The 19,844-nt window shown below is 51.1% G+C and overlaps 1 long non-coding RNA gene across 1 annotated transcript in view; it reads right to left on the minus strand.

Annotated features, from left to right (window-relative positions):
• LOC144374241 (uncharacterized) overlaps positions 1–8,352 on the minus strand; it is a 53,225-nt gene extending 44,873 nt beyond the window's left edge. Inside the window, exon 1 of the long non-coding RNA XR_013433690.1 lies at positions 8,097–8,352. This is a non-coding gene — a long non-coding RNA (uncharacterized LOC144374241). The remainder of the gene's footprint in view (positions 1–8,096) is intronic.
• Between the last annotated feature and the right edge of the window lie 11,492 nt (positions 8,353–19,844).

Consider the following 19,844-nt stretch of genomic DNA (forward strand, 5'->3'; position numbering starts at 1 on the left):
TGAGAGGTGGATGTTGTTCCTCCAAGGGCTCCTGTGTTGAAAACACAGACCCCAGGTGACAGTGTTGAGAGGGGCCTGGTGGGAGGTCCAGGGTCAAAAGTGATTAAGGAATCTCCCATGGAATTCTGATTACTTTGTTTTTCCCCATTGATTCTTTTTAATTATACATGACAATAGAATCCATTTTGACATGATTGCAAAAGCATGGAATATATCTTGTTCTAATTCCAACCCCAGTACCTCTTCTTTTCCTTCCCTCTCTCAACCCCCGGCTCCCTTCCCTATATTGATCTTTCTGCCATTTACCCATAGTTTGTTTTTAATTAATTTCTTATGGATGTACTCACTGTCTGATTAGTACTTGTGAGAGGATTGTTATAAAAGCTGAGCATGACCCCCATCCTACCTCTGTCTGGCTTGTTTTGAGATGTGATCCTCCCCTGCTCCCACCCCACATATGCTCCCATGGCCTGCCAAGGGGGCTTCACCAGAGCCTGCTTTGTGCTGCTTGGACTTTCAACTCTAAAACTGTGGACTTAGTAAACCTCTCTTCTTTATAAAATTAGCCTTACTCAGGTATTTCATTCTTGCAATGAAAAGCTGACTAATACAACCAAGTTCTAGAGGTGAAACTTATTTGCCTGGCCCAGAGTGTACCTGGGATGCATGGAGTTTTGATGAAGCATACAAGCTCTACACTTCTTCACCCCAAAGTCAGAGAGAAAGAGGGCCAACCAATCTCCAGACCTAAGCAAACCATTTCTCCTAAGGAGCCTCATCTATAGCAATAGGAAATGCCCATGGGTGACCTGCTCAAGTGATTCTATGACATTTAGCACTGGTATGTAAGTTGTCCACAAAATGACCCCAACTATGATAGGCTACTTTGGAAGTCTGAAACTCATCAACACTTGACAAGCACACTTTGAATGTATCCAAGGAGAGAATGGCAGGTTCCTTGAGTCATGAAAACTTAAGTGAGTCTCATCCTCAGGGATTTCTTAGAGTGGCCATTGTGTGAGCTCACCCAAGGTCTTGTTCTCTCTCCTCCCTGCCTCAGGTGCATAACCCTCCTCACCCTAGAATGTTCAGGTGGGAGGAGGCCTTGTTTAATTCCCTCATATCCCATGCACACCCAGACAGGGCAGGGACCAGGCTCAAAAGTTCACACAGGACTCAGAGTCGGAGAAGAGACGGGAGCATAATCCTGCTCTCCCCAGACACACTCTTCTGACCTGTCAATTCCCATCTTTCCTTTTCTGTTTCCCTTTACTGCCACCTCCACCTCCTGACCTCCACTGAAGTGGTCTTTCCTCTTCCTTCCAAAAAGCATGAGAAAGGAAGGACATAAAGAATCAGACAAATAAAAAGATGGGGAGAGGAATCAAATTAACATTTTATATGATAAAATGTGCCATTCCACATCAGAGCAAATCCCTAAAAGATGGAAAATGTATTGCCTTTCTGTTCTGCATGAAATGATTGAGGGCGCTGTGGAAGGAAGAGTGAAGACGTTCCAGACCCTCCACCAGTGTTTGTCTCCTGCATCACATGTGTGTGCAGATATGTACTCATGAAGCACGAGGCTGGGGAAAGTCAATTGACCTAAGTCTTCCCTAGAGAGAGACCTTCAGAGTATCACTCATGGAAGCAAAGGACTTATAACTGTTGCAGAAAGGTATAAGCCCAGCCTCCAGGGTCACATAGTAAAACTCCATTATAAACAGATTTTAGGAAGACAAAGCCCAGAGAAGTGAAGACACTTGCCTAAAGCCATCAGAGGAAGTTAGTTCAAAATCATAGGATAGAAATCTGCTCTCCATGTACTGTCCAATGGAGTGATTAATACAGTTTAGGAATGATTTTGCCTGTGTTTTCCACTGGTGGGCACCAAAATCTTTAAAATAAAATGAAAACAGAATGGAAAAGACAGAGTAGAATAGAATAGAATAGAATGGGGTAGATGAAATTAGAAGGCAGGATAAGTGTTATTTCCCAAAGCATGTGTTTCACATGTATGCCCATGTGGGCACATGGACACACGTGTATATTCACTCACATGTACACAGGTGTGTGCCCTCTGCGTCAATGGATCTGCATCACAAAACGTTTGAAGGCTACTAGTTTAGCCTGGAGGTAAAGTATATAGCCCTGGTTCAAATCCTGGTTCTCAGTGAACTTTTGGACAATTGCTTTTACCTTTCTGAAATTTGGCTTTCTATAAATTGAGGATAGTGATAGAGTCTATCTCACAAGATGCAGGAAATGAACAGACACAATCCATGTAAGGTGTGAATCCAGTTCAGGACACCATGACACTGTGACACGGTAAATGCCAACTATTAAATACACACAGGCTGGTGTAGACGTGCGCGTGGGCATAGACAAGGGATGTCCAGGTAGGTGTGAACATAGGGGTAGGTGTAGGGAATGTATCTACACATGCATATAAAGGATCCAAACTCCAAATGAAACAAAAGACCCCAGCAGTCGGCCCCCATAAAGACACCAGCTATGTGGGAGGAATCAGTGATACTAAAGGAGACACCTGTCCACGAGTAGGGTCCGCACCTGAAACCCATCATTCCACCATCCGTGTTCAAGTGCTGCCTGGTGCCTGCTTATATAAGCGTGTTTAAAGGGTTGGTTCCCTCCACAGGAGAATGGGCAGTTTGGGGTCACCTGATCAAGAAGGGGAGAAGGGGAGATCGTGAAGATGAATCTTGCCTCCTTACTTACTCTGCAGGGCTTAGGGGTCACTGTCTTCCTCCATCAGCTGATTCCTCCCGGGACAGCTGGAGAAACGAGGGACTGGGGAATTTGCTGCCTCGGGAGACATGCAAGGGGGAGAGCTGAGGGGCAAGGATGCTGCTGCTGCTGTCGCTGCTCCATGGTATTTATCTATTTTCTGTTTGAGAGTAAACTCTTGGCCCCCTGAGGAAGAATGGAGTTGGGGGAAGGATGCAGAGCTTGGAATCTTTTGCATCCAGGGACGTGAGTGGGATTTTATATTTAGCGGATGACTCACCTCCAAGCTCATTAGTCACTACCTCCCAGCTCCATTCTGGCAGGCAGGATGCTGGGGAGCTCAGTGGGGTGAGATCAGACAGGATGTTGGGAGAAAGAGTGAGAGAGCTCCGGGGGGAAGAGACTGGGAGACCCAAAGGAGAGGAAGGGAGATTAGGGCCCCAGAGCTGAAAGCACAGAGCAAGTCAGACTCAGCAGAGGAGTTCCAGGGCAGCAGGGGACACGGGCTCAGCATGGCCTCATGGACCCCGCCCCAGGGGAGGGAGAGAAGAGGAGGGCAAGGCCCAGGGCACCTGGATCGTCTCCAGCCCTCCAAGTGGTCATCTGTCACTCTGCAGGATATTCATGTGCTCAGGCCTCCTCTATGGGCTGCCCACGGCAGTGACTGTCTAGTGGACAGTCTAGCACAGTCTAGTGGCCAGAGCAGAGTGTCCCTAGGCTGAAACTGGGTCAGAGGCTTGAACAGGGCAGATAAAGACAGCATTGTGAAGGATGCTCTGTGTCATGAGAGGGAAAGGAACCTGTGGGGTTTAGGGCCAAGGATCTCAGCATGGACTCGGGCCACCTGTGTCAGAAGACCTGGAGAATTCCAGCACCTTGAAGTGCTAGCCCCCATCCAGGCCCTGTTCCACCTGACTTCCTCTGGGCGGGTCCAGAGACGCTGCCCTCATGGAGTGCAGGTGCTTCTCAGGCATAAACAGGGGCAAACCCCAGGTCTACTGCTGCATTGCAGCCTCCAGAGGCTCAACTTCTAGTGGACGTGGGATGGGAGCAAGCTGATGGGCTTCTCTGAGCCTCAGTTTACCATGAGAAATGTGAGGTGCCCACTTGAAAAGGATTGTTTGGATTTTTTCAATAAAGGAAAGGAATATAAAGTTAGCTTATTGTGTTTTTTTTTTTCTCCAGAAGAAATCTACATACTTCTTCATAGAACGGGGTCAGGCCACGGGAGAGAAAAAACAAACCCAACCAGATCCCCAGCTTCAGCAATGGCAGATGTTGTCCTGAAGCAGACTCCCTTTCTCACTACGGCCCTCATGGTAGGTATCTCACTGCCAAGGACAGGAGAAAGAGGCTGAGCCGTATCCATGGCTGGGCAGCCATCACTAACTGTCAGGACTCGAATTCAGGCCCAGAGCCCACATGTGACAGCCCTTCCAACCATCACTTCCCTCTGTACTAGATTCCTCCAGGTCACTTAACAGACCTACCAGGCCCTTGCAAATATAGTCAGGTATCAGCTTTGCCCTCAGGCCAGCCCCTCTTTGTTCTCCCTTCTATCCATCATGCCCCTAATTTTGAAAAGGCTCCTTTAGGTTCTCCCTGGACATTTGGCTCATTTCCTTTAATTCCTGGAGCTTTGTAAAGCTTTATAAAGTTTCTTCCTGACATTCGTGGCTTTCCTGGACTCTGGGCTCCTGAGAGCCAGGGTTGTGACTTTTAACTTTTCTGCATTTGTCATAACTTAAAGATCTGTACCCAGAGAAATAGCCCTCATTGACAGGTAGACAAGCCAAGCATCGAGCGTTCTGGAAGGGCCCCAGCTAGAGCTATACATCCCACCTCAAGTCTTTGCTGCCTTCTGCTGTCCATAGAGGTGACTGGTGCTCCTCGTCTGCCAGGGGCGGCTGCTGGCAGGAAACGAGGGCTCACCCCTCAACACAAAGCGACAACATCCTTACTTACCCCAAACCTAGCAATGCAAGGAAACATGAGTAACCCGGTTACCAGACAGGTGCTGGCCATCCAAGTGGCTGAGGCGCGACTGTGGCCTGGCATGCGGCCGTCCTCCTACCTGCAAACGATAACCTTGCCCCTCGTGTTTTTAATGGTGTCCGCACCCATTGTGTCCTCACAATGGTACCCCAAGAAGCGGAGCAATCTGCCCCCCTTGGTAGGGAAGGTGCACAGACAGGGAGGGTGGCTGACCCAAGGTCACACAGCAAGTTGGTAGTTCAACAGGATTCAAACTTGGGCCCTGGACCTGTCCTCAGCTCCACCACTGGGAGTAAAGATGACCCGCAGCTCTCAGGCCCCCGCTGGGAATGGGCAGAGGGGAAGCTGGGCTGGTCTCCTTCCCCGGAGCCTGCCTGTCTGGCTCACGTCTCAAACATCCAGGCGATGGGTGCCTGACCTGGCACTGTGCCCTGGCAGCCTCACACACCTCTCTGTGCCTGGTGTTGGGTGGTCTGAGGACAGCCTGAGGCAGGGGGTACAAAAAGCCACCTCATCCTCAGCCTGCACGGAGGTGGGGTGGGTCCACTGAGGTTTTTTTTCCTTTTTAATAATGTTATTATATTTTTATGCCTTTATTTTATTTATTTTGAGGTGGTGCTGAGGCTGGAACCCGGGGAGCGCTCCCCCAGTGGCCCCAGCCCAGCCCCTCCACTGAGTTTTAAGATCAGTGCTGACTCCCTGCCACGGGGGAGAGACCTGGTGGGGAGCGGAGCAGGAAGCAGCCCACACGGTCTGCCAAGGAGCCCCATAGGGACCCAGGGGCCAGGGGAACCTTGGCCACGCTGGAGGGGAAGGGCACTAGACTTCAGTGTCCACAGAGCAGGAGATCAGGGGCAAACGCTGTGGCAGTCCTAAATCGCCCCCACCTCAGGAATGACGGCCCAGGGACCCCTGTTTGGGGGAGAGCTAAATGACAGGGGCCAAGGAAGCCTGGCATCAGCCCCACCCCAATCACAGGTTGTGTGTCAAGGATCCACCCTGGGGCCTCCACTCAGCCTGCTGCAGCCTGCTCTCTGCCCCTGCACCCCTCTACCTGTTTGCCCCCCTCTTCCCGGCTCCCTCACACACTTGCCAGGCCAGCTCCATCCTGGGATTTCAGAGTTCCATGTCACTCAGCTCCTATGTCACCCAGGTCCCCGAACTGGGATGAATTTTCCAATTCACATGCCACCTGCTCAGTGATGCCTTCTCTCATCTCTCCAGCCAGAAGTCAGCCCTCTCCTGGTGTGATACTGCCACCTCTCCTAAGGACATGCCACATAGCCTGAGGACCAGGTAGACATTGAAGGACTGCTCTCCTAACATGGTATTTCAGTTTTTTCTTCCCCTGCACAAGGTTTGGTATATAATAAGTGTTCAATAAATATCTGTTGAATGACATACAAAATATTATCTACATATCATTGTCCTCTTCTCCTCATATCATGATAGACATTAATCCTTCTTCTAGACTTTCAAACAGGTCAGACATTAGGTAGAACTTCCCAACCTGAGCTCAAGGTTGTAAAAGTAAGGAAACTAAGCTATATCCAAGCAAAACATTCTCACTTGGGTTATCTCAACCAATTTCCAAGTCATCCCTAGAAGATAAGACTTATCATCTCCTGTCATTGATGAGCCAAGTTGTAACCCAGGGAAAATGGTGCAACTTGACCAAAGTCCCTGTGGGGAAGTAGAGGAGCTGGAACTCGAACCCAGAACTGTTTGATGCCAGAATCTGGAATCTTCCTGATGGGCTGGGAGGCTTCTCAGATGTGAGGTTCTGGAAAGTGTCACCAAGGCAAGGTGGGGACCTCTCCCTCTTCCTCTTTATGATGGTTTTTAAGGAGGAAAAAAGACTTCCTTCCATGTAACTTAGGTCAGAGTGGGCTTGAAGGCACAATGGGTGACATGATCTCACAGACTTACCTTCTTTTATGACTCATATTTTAAGACTTTGAATCAAGTGCTGGTCCCCGGGTAATGCACCCTAACAGTGAAACTGACCAAGCAGAGCATTCCTGTGGGATTCTTAAATCAGAGGTAGGTGGAGTCCAAGACCGTGTCTGGGTGCTTTGGCAGGTAGAATAAAGCCACAGTTCTCTAAAGAGGTAGGTGGTGGTACACAGGAGGAAGATTCTAGTTGGTGCATAAGGAAGAAAATTCTAGAAGTGACTGACAGGGAAAGGGAGTTTGCAAGGAGTCTCTTGGAGCTGAGCAGAGCAGGGAGTGGTCCTGGGTAGTCACTGGGGGCTCTTCAGCTGTTCCCAATGTGCCCCTCAGTCTTGGCAGCAGCATCACAAGAGAAATAGAAGAGCTGCATCCCAGGGACTGGCATCCACCATCACTGGCACATGCTCTCCTGGGGCCTGACCTGATGCCTTGTGCCTACTGCAGAGGGCACAGAACCTGACTGGTAGGTGACAGAATCAGAGGTACTTGTCCCTTGGAAAAGGGCCAAAGAGAAGCAGGTGGCCTCTTCCTGGTGATGGAGAGGAAATCTCCAGGCCCTGGAGAGGTGACCAGAGGCCTTGGCTCTGGGCGGAGCCAACTTCCTCCAGACAAGGACCATGTTGGATCAGCCTGGACCAAAAGGATTTCCCTGACGGCTTCAGAGACCCCCATGAAACTTCCTCCCCTCAGTCCCACTTTTCTCTGGTGCCTCTGCCCATCCCTGCCAGCACCTGGCCCCTCCTCTGAAGACTTGCTGGGAGACGCTGGGGAGACCAGACCTCTGGACGTGGAGCCTCCAAGTGCCCCTGGTCTCTGACAGCCTCCAACCTGGCCTGGCCACAATCACCAACCCTTATGCCACAGCGGGATCAGCAGTCTCGGAGTGTCCCAGTCTAGCCCTGCGAATGCTCAAGGTGCAGCCACACACCACTTCCCAATGGAGCCCCAGAACCCCCCAGCTTTCCGGACACTCAGGTCCAGGTGGATTCAGAGCCTCGGAATCACCACCACCCTCAAACCCGACCCAGCCCGCTGCCAAGGGTCTGCACGCCAAGCAGGGTGAAAGGACTTCCGGATGCCCCAAATCAGACCGCACCAAGGGTCCCCAAGCCGAACGGGCCACCGCGAGTCCTCCCCATCCAGCCCGGGCCAGCTGCCCAGAACCAAGCTCGGAGCGACCGGCCTCAGGCCATGAATCCAGCGCGGGGGCGTGGGGACCGGAGCGAGCCAAGCCCTGCCCGGGCGCCCTTCGGATTCACGCTCCCGAGGGCCGAGCGGGGGCTGCACTGCAGCGGGCGACCAGCCCCCGCGAGTAGGGCGGGCCCAGGTGCCATCCGCGGCGGCCGGCGGAGACCCTCGAGGCTGGACCAGAACAGTGCACAGGCTAGAACCGCACTCACCATAGCGCGCGTGCTCGGCTCTGGCCCGGCTTGGGCTCCCGGCTCGCGGCTTCCAGCTGGCGGCTCCGGCTCGCGGCTTCCAGCTGGCGGCTCCGGCTCGCGGCTCCGGCTCCGACTCCGGCTCTGGCTCCCAGCGCGCTGCGCAGCTCGGACGGCGCGGCTAGTTGGTCCCAGCCGCGCGCCTAGCTCCTCAAGGGCGAGTGCGCGGCTCTGGCACCCACTCCCAGGAAGGCGGGGCCCGCCGCGGGCCAATGGCGGGGCGCAGGAGCCCGGGCCGGGCGGCGCAGAGTCCAGACCCGCCGAGACTGGCTTTGAGGGCAGGAGGAGTCGGGGAGAGGCTGTGTGGTGTCCGGTGCCGGGCGCAGGAATCTTGGCGACCTTTGTCTCCTGCCTGGCGCCTGCACTGGAGTATGACCCAGGGCTCTGCAGCTGCGTGTGTGTGTGTGTGTGTGTGTGTGTGTGTGTGTGTGTGTGTGTGTGTGTGAGAGAGAGAGAGAGAGAGAGAGAGAGAGAGAGAGAGAAAAGGGGGGAAGGGATGGATTCTGCATGCCTGTGTAGACAGTCTTGCTAAATTATTAAAGCTGGCCATGAACTTGTGATGCTTCTGCCTCAGCCTCTTCAGGTGTGTACCATCAGGCCTTGTTGAAAAACTGCTAGCTTTTTTTTTTTTTTTTTTTTTTTTTTTTTTTTTTTTTTTTTTTTAGTACTGAGGATTAAACTCAGGGGCACTCAACCGCCGGGCCCCATCCCCAGCCGTATTTTGTATTTTATTTAGAGAAAGGGTCTCACTGAGTGGCTTAGTGCCTTGCTTTTGCTGAGGTTGGCTTTGAACTCAATCCTCCTGCCTCAGCCTCCCATGATACTGGGATTACTGGCGTGTACCCCTGTGCCTGGCCAAACTTATATCTCACTTTTTCTATATAGCAGGAAGAGAATGTAGAATATTGGCAATTTTGAGGGCATATAAGTGATTATTTGGATAATGAATAGTTACAGAATTTTGTGTGTGTGTGTGTGTGTGTGTGTGTGTGTGTGTACATGTGCTGGGGATGGAACCCAGTAGGTCTGACCACTGGGCTACATCCTCTTTAGAATCTGAATGAGCCCCAGGGACAAACACTATCTTGTAAGGGACATCTGTCCAGGGGCAGGGACCTCCAGCCTTCTTTCCTGAGATAGATAAGGGGATTTTAAGGTGGGGGTGGAGGAGGCCCCAATCCCTTTTGAAGCCTCCTCTTCGCATAGATCAGGGAAATCCGGGTGCTTGGGTGGGCAGAAGCCACCAGCTTTCTCCTAGGTCATGAGCCCGACACACCCCAAACCCCACTGTGTTTTGGAGGCACCTTCTCTGAGTCCAGCAAGCCCCAGAGGTAAGCCCTCCTGCAGGACTGCTTCTGTGACTCTTGCAGAAAGCCACGCCTCATCCTGGGGCGGACGTCACATCTGGGATGTGACCATGCCTGGGCCACCCTGGCCATCAGCTGCCCTGGATGACAGGTGTGTGCTGTTGGTGGCTTCTTTTCCTTCTGTTCAGAGGCAGACCACAGCTGATATGACATCTGATACTAGAGCCCTGCATCTTGCTGAGGTGGACATTAGGGTCTTGATTGATGTTGCCTAATGCAGACTGGAGAGCGGCCAGAGGGCTCTGCACTCACCAGGTGCTTTGAGCAGAGGAGCACCCCAAAGAGGAAACCCATGACCTCCACAAGAGGCTTTGCAGAGATCCAGGAAACCCAAGGGTCTTCCTCTTTGCTCAACCCTTTCAAGTCTCCCTCTGCAAGCTTTGGTTTTGACCCACCGCTAGACTCCTGCATCCAGCCACCACTCATTGATCCACTCTCAACCATGCAGACTGCCTCAAATAGTCATTTGCCTACACTCATAAAAATCAGTTTGTCTCCTTGTGTTTTAGAATTAAAATGTGGTCACTCCCTGGATCCTGAATTTGACCTTAATATAAACTACAATTTGGGACCATCTTGAGGATGCCGATCACTTGGTTCACAATTTACATTTGTTGGAAAAAATCTGCAAGTTTGTGCATTCCCATTACCACTTAATATGAGTGTTAAGTTCAGGTTTACTCCATTCTGTGTACCCTATTCACCCAAAGGGGAAAACCTCTCCCGTAATGGCCTCAATTTATTTTGAAGGTTACAGGGACTGTGATTTACCACTTCAACTGCATTTTTTTCTGAAGCTTCTCTCTCCAACAAATCCATTCCAGTCGAAACAGCCATCAGCAGTTATGCAGTAAATGAGGGCAGAGGCAAGACCTGAACCCAGGACTTCTGAACCCAGGACTTCCGTCTCTAGAGCCTATGTGCTGATTCCCTAGAACATTTCAATTCTTTTTTCCTTTTGGAGACGTACTGAGGACTAAATCCTGGGGTGCTTTACCATTAAGCCACATCCCCAATCCTTTTTACTTTTATATTTTTGAGACAGGGGCTCACCAAGTTGCTGAGGCTAGTCTCGAACTTGCGATCCTCCTGCCTCAGCCTCCTGAGTGGCTGGGATTACAGGCATGTGCCACATCATACTAGAGCACTTCTAATAGTGAGAAGATGTGCTTCCTGCCGTGGAGAGGCCCATCTGTGTCCCATCTCACTCCTGATTAGTCAATGACATAACCTTCTGCTGGACAGCTATGTATAACCAAGGACGGATTGGCGCTGCCGTCCAGGCTCCCGCTGCCTCACGCCAGCCCTTCGATCCTTCATTTTTCACAGAACCAGCAGCCAAGACCAGGCCCGGCCCGGCCCCAGGCACTGCCCAGTGTGTCTGTTCCCAAGCAGGTCCCAACAGAACGAACGGGCAGATGTTCACTACTGGGAAACACGAAAACGGCAGACAGATGTAGTTCCACTCGCAAGACCCTGGGGTCATTCCAGCCCCCCCAGTTTAAAAATAAATAAAAGCAGAAGAGAGCAAATGCCAAGGAGCTTGCATTGTTCAGCCGGGAAATGGAAACTAGGACCAGGGGTGTGGCCTAGGGGCAGAGTTCCCACCCAGAAGGTGTGAGGCCTTGGATCTGAGCCCCAGCCCTTCAAAAGGAAACCAACATTGACACAGACAAATTAGAATAGAACCAGCAAATAGCAGAGGAGGGCTCTGGGCTGCAGGTGTAGCTCAGGTCCAGACCTGCCTAGCATGCAGGAGGGCGGGATCCATCTCCAGCACCTCCCGCTGCTGGCCCACAAGGTGGTGCAGGTCGAGTCTGAGTATTTCTAACCATTGGAAGTGAGTGGGGGAGGGAGGGACTGGCCTCCAATGATCAGCAATGAGCTTGCGTTCTGTAAGAGCACCCTTAGCCTTGGGTGGCAAGGCAGCAGGGTCCCTGGGCCCAGAGTTAGAAGTCCTCCTGGACTGGGGGCAGAGTCCTGGACTCTGCACTCGGGTCACCCAGATTGCTTTGAACCCTGGGCTTCTTCAGAGAAATTGACTACAGATGTGTCCTGGGGTGTTCCCAGCCTTGGAGAGGATGGAGAGTCAGGCTCCTGATGACCCGGTGACCCAGTGAGCTCCTAGCACGTGCCAAGTACTTTCCATACAGTTTTCAAGTCTCCATGCCAGATTGGACCGACTGGTCATTCTTTGCTCAGAGACACTGGTGTTCACAAGAGAAGCCATGTGCCCAGTGAGACCCAGACTAAGAGCTCTGGGTGGGACGGGCAGGAAGATTTTCAGCAGTCCCCTAGTATCCACAGGATATTAATTTTTTTTCTTTTTTGGTACTGGGGATTGAACCCAGGGAGTCTCTACCACTGAGCCACATCCCTAGCCCTTTTGCTTTTATTGGGAGACTGGGTCTGACTAATTGCTGAGGCTGTCCTTGAACTTGAGATACTCCTGTGTCGGCCTCCTGGGTCACTGGGATTACAGGCGTGTGCCACCACACTCAGCCCTCATTTTATCTTTTAATTTTGAGCCTGATATAAGAGGTTGAGCCTGGTATAAGGGACTGAGCCGGGCACTTTACCACTGAGCTACAGCCCTGCTCTGAGGAATAGAATACGCAGGAGGATGTCAACCTGGGCCCTGGGGAGGAGCCTAACACACCTGGCAGGCTGGGCTTCCTGCCCCTTGGGAGCCACTGTCATGTAGGAAGCTCAGCCCTCCTGAGACCACCAGGCTGAGAAGGAGGCCCTGGTGGGCATCAGGCCACATACAGAAGAGGACCAGAGGGCGCTGAGGTACATACCAGCCACTCAGGAGGCTGAGGCAGGAGGAACACAGGTTGGAGGTCAGCCTTAGCAACTTAGCAAAACCCTGTCTCAAAAAATAAATAAATAAACAAGGACTGGGGATGCAGCTCAGTCATAAAGCACCCCTGGGTTCACCTCATACCAAAAAGAGACCTCCTGAGGGGAGGTCCTACTCGTGGGAGCAGAGACATTGTTCCTGATGTGCCTCTCAAATTCCCGAGCCAGGAACACCGAGCAACGGTTCCAGATCTACACGGCCCAGCTCAGGTGTGTCCTACGGCCCTGGACAGCTGGAACATCCCAAGTCCTAATCTAAGCCAAAGTCCCATCTTGGCCTCAAAGAACTGGTGGGGCTGGGGCGGTGTCTAGGAGGTACAGATGCAGAGTGCTCACCCAGCCCTGCGAGGCCCTGGGCTTTGGTCCCAGTTCTACAAAAAATCCATAAAACAAAACCAGGCGCCAGGTGGATCTTAACAACTGGATCCCACACTTCCTACTGAGAAGCCTCTAATCCCTCTAGGTGTTTCCGTTACTCTTGGAACAAATCTGAGCCCTTTCCCATGGCCTCTGAGGCCTTGCAGAGAGACCTGTCACCTCTCAATGCACCGCCCAGGGACAAAAGTAGCTCCAGAATATGCCAGGCCTTTCTTGCCCGGGGCTCCTCTCCTTCCCGCCAGCCTTGCCTGGAGAGGGTGGGTCACTTACCAGGTTGAGATGACTTCCTAGGTCCACTAGGGCCTCCTGCCTGACCCTAGGCTTTTCTTTTTTCTGTCCTAGTTCATGAGCCGGTTTTTACCACCTCTGGCCCCAGCTCTGGGAACACGGCAGGTGCCGAAATCCAGGTGCCTGGGCCTCAGCAGATGCTCACTGAGCGAATGCAGCTGCGCTGATAGGGACTCTCAGTGTGCTCCTGAGAGGCAGGGGCTGGTGTGGGTGGAGGGGAGACAAGGTAAAGGGTATTTCCAGGGGATCCGCTCAGCAAACTTGCTTAAGAAGATTGTTAACAAATATGAGCTGGGGCCTGAAGCCAGAGAGCAGCTTTGACCACCAGCCCTCGGAAGGCCGATTTTTCATGTCTGAAGCCGCAGAGGGAGAAAGGAGATTTGGGATCAAGAAATGGGGGTCAAAGCATGGATCCCTATCATCATGGCTGCCATCACCTAGAGTCTTTCAGTGTCAGGGTTCTTCCTACAGGGGCATTTCCCAGGCAACGCTGAGCCCCAGACAGCACCAGGGCCCTTTATCCTAAAAAAAGCATCGTCTAAGGAACAGTGACATTTTAAAGAATGTTAGATAACAGTCAGGCATGGTGGTACATGCCTGTAATCCTAGAAACTGGGGAGGGTGAAGCAGGAGGATTGCAGGTTGGAGGCCGGCCTCAACACTTGAATTTAGCAAGACCACAGCAATGTGTTAAGACCTTGTTTAAAAATAAAAAAAATAAAAAGGACTGGGGATAAAGCTCAGTGGTAAAGGGCCTCTGAGTTAAATCCTCCATACAAATAAAAGTGGGTCAGATAACAGTTTTAAGTGGTGGCTCTTTTGGACTAATTTATGCTCTAGGCCCTAACACACTAGACTGAAAATCAAAATGTAGTAACCCATACTATACTCAAACAAAAATTAAGCTGATATAGTATCATTGTAGGAATCAGGATAGAAAGAAGACAAAACTTGAATTCCCAAAGAGTCCATTTCAATGGCATGACAAGTTTTTTTTTTTTTAAGATGGACACAACACAATGCCTTTATTTATTTATTTATTTATTTTATGTGGTGCTGAGAATCGAACCCGGGTCCTGCCGGGTGCAAAACGGGCGCTCTACCTCTGAGACACAATTCTAGCCCCACATGACAAGTTTTAATCCTTATCTTTTTTGTGCAATCAAAAATTTAATAAGAGGGATGTGGATGTTGTTTTGTGGAACAGTGCTTGCCTGGCATGCATGAAACCGTGGGTTCATTCCCTGCTTAAAAAAGAAAAATTACTAAAAAACATACTATTTTTTAAAAATGTGTACTGTAGATGGATCCCAGCAGTGCTTTACCACTGAGCCACATACCCAGCTCTTTTTATTTGTAATTTATTTATTAAAATAAATGACACAGGCTTTGTGCCACCTGAGTCTTTTTTTTAATATTTATTTTTTAGTTTTTCGGCGGACACAACATCTTTGTTTGTATGTGGTGCTGAGGATCGAACCCGGGCCGCACCCATGCCAGGGGAGCGTGCTACCGCTTGAGCCACATCCCCAGCCCTCTTTTTATTTTTTATTTTGAGACAGGGTCTCACTAACTTGCCCAAGCTGGCCTTGAACCTGCTATCCTCCTGCCTCAGCCTCCCAAATTGCTGGGATAATAGGCTTGTGACACTGTGCCAGACCAGCAAACTACTCTTTTTACTATTTTTTACTATTTACTTATTTTAACTAGATTAACTTCTTGCTTCATGAAGCCCCATAGGATGGAAGAAAACTAAGTCCAGTATTTAAAATATGTTTCACTTGATTCCAGATGTAAAGATAATTTAAAATTAAAAAGAATTTCTGAAAAATCAGTCTGTTTAGAATCATAAAAAATTGAACACATGTATATGGAACACATTTAAATGAGCATGTAAATAATTAAATTATTATTAAGTTTAATTTTTTTTTTCTTTTGGGTACTAGGGATTGAACTCAGGGGCACTCGACCACTGAGCCACATCCCCAGTCCTGTTTTGTATTTTATTAGAGACAGGGTCTTACTGAGTTGTTTAGTGCTAAATTGCTGAGGCTGGCTTTGAACTTGCGTTCTTCCAGAATGCTAGGCAAGCATTCTAGAACTGAGCCACACCCCGGGTCCACCTCCCTGTCTGTACCTGTGTTTTGGAGACTGTAATTGGCCCTCTCCCAGCCCATTTCTTGAGGAGAATTCCCATTTTAAGCTGCCCTCCTTTGTGAATGGTGGTCAGAGGATAGGGGAAAATTTTTTATTTCTCATTTATTTCTGGATTTCTCTTTTTCTTTCTTTTTTGGTGATTCTGGGGGTTGAATCCAGCACCTTCAGCATGCTAGGCAGGCGCTCTACCGCTGAGCTGCATCCCGTGCCCCATGGTACCTTGGTTTATAAAAGAACGAAATTTTGGTATTGCCAAATGTGTTTATCTTCTTTATGTTTTTCTTTTTGTGGTTTTTAAAAGGTGGCTTTGCTGGTATGAGGTTGTGACTCAGTGGTACAGCGCTTGCCTAGCTCATGTGAGGCTCTGGGTTCCATCCTCAGCACCACATGAAAGAAATAAAGGGGAACTGGGGTTGTGGCTCAGGGGTGGAGCACTCGCCTAGCATGTGCAAGGCCCGGGTTCAATTCTCAGCACCATATAAAAATAAAAAAATTAAAAATAAAGGTATTTTATTTAAAAAAAGAAAAAGAAATACAGGTATTGTGTGTCCAATTACAGTAACAATAAATGCTAAAAATAGGTGGCTTTGCTAATCCAAAGTTATAAACAGATTGTTATATTTTATCTAATACATTTATAATTTTAGTCTGTTTAGGTTTCTAATGCATAGAGAACTTCCTGATGTACACAGTAGGAAGGAATTCCATCTAAATTCAGTTTTTCTCAAATGGATCTCCCAACACCATTTATTAAATGGTTCATTTCTCCACTCACGAAGTGCTTCCTCTATCTTACACTAATTCCTATATATGTGCAGGGTTGTCTCTGGCTTCTGGTCTATTCCAGTTTGGTACCTGTTCCTAACCTACAGCAGCTCTCATTTACCATTGCTTTATAAATATTTGCATATGGAATATAGCTCCTTCGTTGTTTCAATTGTTTTTTTCAGAATTGTCTTGATTGTGCTTTTTCCCTTTCATGTGAAGCAGCTCGTCAAATTCTATGCAAAATTATCTTGGGGTTTTGGCTGAGAGTACGCTGAAATCACACATTAATTTTGGGAGAGCTGGCATTGAATATTACATTGGAATTTTCCGCCCACCGGCAGGGTGCTCAAGGGCATTCTCTGATGGTCTTTGGTAAAGTTTCTCAGTTTTCTCTTCTGAGGTTTTCCAAGTTCTGGTTGGGCTCTTCAGTGGACCAAACTCTTTTGAAGTTTAAAGTCTGTCCTAACCCCCTGCTCCCGCACCCTTTCAGAGGCCTCTGCAGGCCCTTCTGCTTACACGATTGTTACAGATTGCTTACTTTTTCCAGCTGTTCCCAAGTTACATCCTGTGTGTTTCCACATGTGTCAGGAGAAGTCTGAAGGGCCAGGCTGGGGTTTCAAGTCCTGCTTGGGGGGGAGAACAAGGTTGGGCGAGGATCTAGGAAGATGAGAATGGCAAGGGGCGCTGGGACCCCAGCCCGGGGAGGAAGGAGCCTGTCCTTAGTCCCTGGGAGGTGGCCTGTCTGGAGGGAGGGCATCTGCAGGCCCAGGGCTGGGGGAAGGGTGGCTAAAAGCTCCCTTCTTGGGAAAAGGATGGGCAGCAGCCAGCTCCTCCATCCTGTGCCTTCATGTGTGTGTGTGTGTGTGTGTGTGTGTGTGTGTACGCGCATGCGTGTTCTGCACACGTGGCATCCCTGGGGCATTCTGTTTCTAGCGGCTTCTCACGTTTTCCAAGCGAGCAGCCTGGGTTCAGAACCCAACTCAGCCACTTCCTGCCCTGCAACCCAGTGTCCCCGAATGACACCTCCTCTGAGCATCAGGGCTGAGAAATTCTCTGTCCCACAGACTGTGAGCTCCAGGGGAGGCAGGTGAGAATTCTTGCACATGGATGCACTCCAATAGGCACATGACTCATGGCGGGTCTAAACAGAATTCATGCATCCATCCTGCTGGGGAGGGGTGTGCTCTCTGTGAAGAGAACATTCCAGCCTGAAGGACAAAAGGGACCCAGAGCCTCAGTGGGAAAGGGCTTGTTTGGGCTCCAGAAAGAAGCTGGAGGCCTGGGGTGTGGCTCAGTGGGGCGCTTGCAGCCTGAGGCCTGGTTAATCCTGGCACTGCCCCAGACAAAACAGGACACAACAGGGTCAAACACAAGAGGTGGGAGCCAGTGACAGAGAGGAACCTGCTCTTTTAACAGGCTGCTCTCCTGAGGACAAGAGGTGGAGGGGAGGGGGCTCTCCCAGCTGCCCCGGAGAGAGACACTGGGGCCTATGGGCCTCGCAGGCCCCTTCACACCTCATGGGGACAATCTGAGCTCAAAGCATATCACTCTCTCTGGCATCCTCACTGTCGCCCATACCTGACGGTTACAAAGACAGAAGAAGAGAGTACATTGTAGGTCTTATAGCCAGAGAAACAGAGAAATGACCTACTCCTTTTAAAGACAGGTAGAGTCAGGCTGGGCTTGGTGACCCACACCCGTAACCCCAGAGACTTGGGAGGCCAACACCTGAATTGTCGTGTAGGCCACCGTGTTTGTGGTACCTAGTTACAACAGTCCTAGTAAACTAATACCCTCTGGAAGGAGAGGAAAGCCTGTGTGAGCCCCCCGCCCCCATGCAGACCTGAAGCTTCCTAGAGGAGGTGATGGTGAATGGGGCACTGAAGGATGGTAGGAGTTCACCAGGTGGGGAAGTCAGAACATTCCAGGCAGCAGGAAGAACACATGTAAAAGCCAGCAGAGGCTGTTTTTTGGACCTCTTTGAATTTCCTGCCTGCCCTGCCCAAGCATCTGAGATCCAGAAACTCTTTTGCTCTGAGATAATGGAAAGATGACGTTGACCAGGGAGCCCCTTGGGCCCAGGCCATGAGATGCATCATTCTCACAGGTAGGGGGTGCACACAAGCCTGCCCATGAAGCCTGGCTGGCTGTGGGGGTGCCGGCTAGGTGGGTGCAGGCAGGAGGAAGCTCCAGCTGTTCCGCAGGGTCCAAAGCCTCTTCCTAGTGAGGCTAGGGTGGGCCGCTCTGGGCTGGCTGGGGCTTTCTTGTGGTTCCAAAGGATGCACAGCACCCTGGAAGGACACTCAGACACAAGTGGCTCTTGATACAAGTACTTTATTTTAATTACAATAGTGACACACAAAACTACAGTAGCACGAAACATAATACAAAAAATAGATTCCCACCTCCAAACCCCACACCCATGTGCCCACAGAGAAGCAAGCCCAAGGCTCCCCTGATCTTGGGAATGCAGCTGCCCATTTCCCCTTTGCCTTGACACTGTGGAGGGGCAATGGGAGTGGGGACGCTGCCTCTGCTTGGGCCTGGACTTCTCCCCCTGCCCCGCACATCCTGACGGGGAGTGCCATCTCCATTCCCTCTGGCTAGACTCCAGCCCAAGACACTTGTATCTGGCTGGTAGCACTGACAGTTTCCTGGACCACCCTTCCCTGGGGAAGGCAGGAGGGTGGGGCAGCGGAGGCACAGGGAGGCACAGGGATGGAAAAGGCCCACCTCCCAGGTGGCTGGCTCTAGCTCCTTCCCTGGTTCCTTCTTCTCTTTCTCCCAAAGAGCTCCCAGGCCTTGAACTTGTTTGTGAGGAACAGGAGCCTCACCTGGAGTCCACTCACAAGCCTCCTGCTGACCCGAGCTGTCTGTGCCTCTTGGACAAGGCTTCCTCAGTAAGGGGCGCGCCAAGGGGCAGGGCCTGGTCTCTCACAGGAGCTGCTGTGCGGCTGCAGTTGGGTCCACCTACCTGGTGGAGCCTGAGCATCCGCTGTTGGGAGGAGCTGTGGCCTCTAGGAAGGGGTGACCTTCTTGGTCTCTTGACTCCACGGGCCAGACTGCGCTGAGGAACCCTTCCCTTAGCCTCCTGTCTAAGGAGGGGAGCCTGTCCAGCTGCAGGGGCCGTCCTGATCTAAACCAGGGGGCCTTGATGGCTGGAGCGCAGGGTGAGGGCAGCAGCATCTACCTTCTACTACCCAGGGCCACAGTCCTGCAGGCCAGAGCTCCTGGGGGCTGACGGGTGGCCCTGTGAGCATCAGGAGTGGGAGTATGGCCTTGGGTTCCAATCAGGACACTTGGGGGCTCCACTGAGGAGGCCAGGAGCCACTGGGGCAAGGGTCATCTCCTCAGCACGGCCCAGGCCGCAGCCTCAGATAAGGCACTAGAAAACTGGTCTGGAAGCTGACCAGGCTTGGGGCTGAGGACGGGGCTCAGGGGAGGATCTGGACCCTTCTGGAGACAAGAATGGCAGTCTCTTTCCCCCTTCCCTTGGGGGAGAGAGATCCTGCAAGGCAGAGCCCAGAATGGCTGGGGTGGGGGGTTGCTACAGAGAAGCAACAGGTCCCACGGGGTGACCCGAAGAGGAAGGGCCAAAAGAGAAGGTCTATGGGCAGCTGCGTGCATCTGGTGCTGGAGGGCCCTGTGCTCCAGATCCAGGGTGCTTGGGTGCCCTCAGACTATGCTAGGGACCCTGACCTGGCTTCATCTGCCATAGCCATCAGTCCCCTGCTGTGACTGTGGGGATGAGGTCTTCCTTGCTGGGGTTTCCATGGTTGAACTCTGGGGGCAGGGGCAGCAAGCTGAGAGCAGCTGGCCATAAACTGGGCCTCTGCCTGGCTCCCACATTTCCTGTCTGTGGGTAGCCATGCAGTAGTCACCACAGTCA

The sequence above is a fragment of the Ictidomys tridecemlineatus genome, unplaced genomic scaffold (assembly GCF_052094955.1).
Source record: "Ictidomys tridecemlineatus isolate mIctTri1 unplaced genomic scaffold, mIctTri1.hap1 Scaffold_63, whole genome shotgun sequence".
NCBI lineage: Eukaryota > Metazoa > Chordata > Mammalia > Rodentia > Sciuridae > Ictidomys > Ictidomys tridecemlineatus.